At 38.0% G+C, this 3,487-nt stretch overlaps 1 protein-coding gene across 2 annotated transcripts in view; it reads right to left on the bottom strand.

Moving 5' to 3' along the window:
* The window catches only part of MPP5 (membrane protein, palmitoylated 5 (MAGUK p55 subfamily member 5)), a 67,473-nt gene extending 65,380 nt beyond the window's left edge, over window positions 1-2,093 (bottom strand). For both annotated transcript variants that reach the window (XM_011994237.1, XM_011994239.1), the window contains exon 1: window positions 2,010-2,093. The gene's annotated coding sequence lies outside the window, so the exon portion shown is untranslated. The remainder of the gene's footprint in view (window positions 1-2,009) is intronic.
* Window positions 2,094-3,487: the final 1,394 nt, after the last annotated feature.

The raw sequence follows: 3,487 nt of genomic DNA, 5'->3' as shown, positions 1-3,487 counted from the left end.
TGAGCCACCGCACCTGGCTGACTATTATTCTATCTATCTATCAGAATTTCCCATAAGAATCTAAAAATACCTCCAAAATTAAACTCATATTTCCCTTTAATCTCCTCCTATTCTCTTTAATCCTCTCCCTGTTTTCAATTCTAACTAATGTTACTATATCCATCCAGTCACCCAAGACAGCATGTTTAAGAGAACAGCCTCCAGAATCAAACTGCCTAGGATCTAATCTTTGCCTACTCTTTTAAGTCTGAGCTCAAATACATTGTCCTCTGGAATCCTATAATCCCTGTCACATTCTTGATGAAGCCAGACTACTGCTATTTATATCTCTGCCTTTCTATCTCATCAGACTAGAAGCACCTTGAAGTCAGGAACCAGGCTGACCCATCTCTGGATCCATAACATTGCCCAGCAGAAGGCCAAACAACAGAAGGCTTCAGAATACGAACCTAGGCAATGTAACTCCAGAACCATCACTCTTAACCACTATCCCTGGCTTAGTAGGTAGATGACAATGAAACAAAATATGATGGAGAATACAGGAGAATCAGATAAAAGTAAAGTCAAGGGAAATTGGCCGGGATCTGTCTTGTTCACCTCTATAGCCATGATACCTGGTAAGTGGTTCGCTTAATTAAGTATTTGAGCAAACCACTCCTCTGTTCAGAACTTCTGATGGCTTTCACACTACCTAGAGAATAAAGTCCAAACTCGCAAAATGAATCCAAGATTTCTAGCTCTATCTTTTACTACTCACCTGCATGAGCCTTCTGATTTACCTTCCTCATTTGTGTCTATCCCATCTTTCTGCCCAAATGACTAGTGAACTACTTTTCCGTTGATTTCTACCTTCAAGACCTCCCTCAAGTCCCTAAATCTACAAGAAATCTTTCCAGACTACCTTGTTAAATAATTACTTCACCATTTAACACTCCAAAAACTCTATAATGCTCACAAGTTAATTTAATGAAGGCAAGGAAAGATCCTAAAGTTCTTTCAGAATTAAAGAAACATTATACGGTATCCTGTAGTTTTAGCATCAAGTTTATAATTTTTAAGCAGGCACTCTACTAATACTATAGCTCATACATGTAGTCTATACACATTATAAAAGTGAAAAAGTTCTCCCAGTCCAAAGCAATTGCACTCATCCTCTCTTAAAAACAAACAAACAAACAAACAAACAAACAAAAAAAACCGGCCTTTGACAATTCAGAAGCTGGCAAATGACTGAACTAGAGCATTACCTCATTGTGTGTAAATAACAGGCCATCTTATGAAGACAGCAGAGTTACCAGTTACTGGCCCTAATTCTTTTTTTCTCAACTTTCCAATTATAAGTTTAAAAAAAAAAGAAATAAGAAAGAAAGAAAGCTTCAAAGGACTACATTTCAAATTCTCATCAGAATCCCTGTTCCCTAATTCTAGGAAAATGAACACAAATACAAAAATCTGTACATTGTCCACAAAGCAAGAAAAATTTTCAGGCTGGCATGCCAAAGCTGTTTCAATTATAACCTCAAACTAGTAAGGGAGAAAGCGTTTTAGTTGCGGGAGAAGGGGGCAAAGGGAAGCTAAATAAGCTTCACAACAAGTGCAAATGATTGAGACTAGAGGGACTGAAATAGTCTAAAGGGTACAGTCCCACTGAAAAGGGTACCAACAAATAGAACCATCTGTTTAAGAGCTGAGAATCAAGACAGGTCAGCAGAAATCCAATTTCCTATATTATCAGTATCTTAATTTTTAGGCAGAGGAAAATGGAAGAGATATACTTCATACGCATAAACATGTTCAGTCTATACTAGTGTCCAGAACTCTAGAATTTTTTGAATTCATCCTTCCCCTCTTTCTCCAGCAAGTAATGCCCTTTGACCAGCAGCTGGGAAGTCTCATTTTAAGTGATCAGCATTCCTCTGACATTCTAAGAAGTTAAACTATTTGTTTCCATAGAAACAGCTTTGTCAGCTAACACAGGATTCAAGCCAAGAAAAGTGAAAAGAACTTACATTATGCAAACTGGAAAAACCTTTTCTACTGTCCTTTTAGTTTCTCTTCTCTGGTTTTTCACAAAACTCAGGCTTTCTTATTCTATGAAAAAGAAAAATGAGACAATTGATCAAATGTAAATGTCTGCAGTGTTTTTGAGGGGGTAAAGGAGAAAGAGAAAGACTAATTCAATATGATAACCAATTCTGTCTGCAGATAGCTAGGATTTCTCAGTAAGAAATCATAAAAATGCACCACAACCCCTGTATCTAATGGATATCAATTTAAAAATCTATGTTGTTGCATATTAGTGCCCTTAGGAATATCAAATGGAAACTTTCCAATAACACATTGGAAACAGTCTGGCAATTCCTCAAAAGGCTAAACATAGAGTTACCATATCAGCAATTCTACTCCTATGTATAAACCAACAGAAATAAAAACATACATCTACACACACACACACACACACACAAAAACTTGTACAAAAATATTCATAGCAGCAGTATTTATAATAGCAAAAAAGTAGAAAAAACCCAAATGTTCAACTGATGAATTTATTAAAAGTGGTATAATCCTACATGAAACATTACTGGAAAATAAAAATGAAGTAGTGATACATGCTACAACATAGATTAACCCTGCAAACAGGATTTAAAGGAGCCAGCATCAAAGAACCTCATACTGTATGATTCTATTTATGAAATATCCAGAAGAGGCAAATATAGAGAGACAAAAAGTAGATCGGCGGTTGCCTAAAACTGGGGGTGAATGGGTGGGATAATTATGGTCAAGGCATGCAGGTTTCTCTTGGGGGATGATGCAAATTAACTGCGCTGATGGTTGTACAACTCTAAATATACTAAAATCCATTGAATTTGCACACTTGGATGTGTCAGAGGCATTTGAACCAGAGCAACTCCATCTTGAATAGGGGCTGGGTAACCTACTGGGCTGCATTTCCAGGAGGTTAGGCATTCTAAGTCACAGGATGAGACAGGAGGTCAACACAAAGTCAGGTCACAAAGGCCCTGCTGACAAAACAGGTTGGGGTAAAGAAGCCAGGCAAATCCCACCAAAACCAAGATAGTGATGAAAGTGACCTCCGGTAGTGCTCACTGCTCATTATATGCTAATTATAATGCGTTAGCATGGTAAAAGACGCTCCTGCCAGTGCCATGACAGTTTACAAATGCCACGGCAATGTGAGGAAGTTACCCTACATGATCTAAAAAGGGGAGGAATCCTCAGTTCCACGAATTGCTTACCCCCTTCCCAGAAAACTCATGAATCCACCCCTCGCTCAGCATATAATCAAGAAGTAACATGTCGGTGTTCTGCCTATGGAGTAGCCATTTTTTCATTCCTTTACTGTCTTAATAAACTTGCTTTCACTTTACTCTATGGACTTGCCCCAAATTCTTTCTCATGCAAGATTCAAGAACCCTCTCTGGGATCTGGATCGGGAACCCTTCCTGGTAACAGATGAATTGTATAG

The sequence above is a fragment of the Mandrillus leucophaeus genome, unplaced genomic scaffold, assembly GCF_000951045.1.
Source record: "Mandrillus leucophaeus isolate KB7577 unplaced genomic scaffold, Mleu.le_1.0 Scaffold448, whole genome shotgun sequence".
Classification (NCBI taxonomy): domain Eukaryota; kingdom Metazoa; phylum Chordata; class Mammalia; order Primates; family Cercopithecidae; genus Mandrillus; species Mandrillus leucophaeus.
The sequence above is the reverse complement of the archived record's forward strand: the minus strand, read 5'-3'. Positions and strand labels throughout refer to the sequence as shown.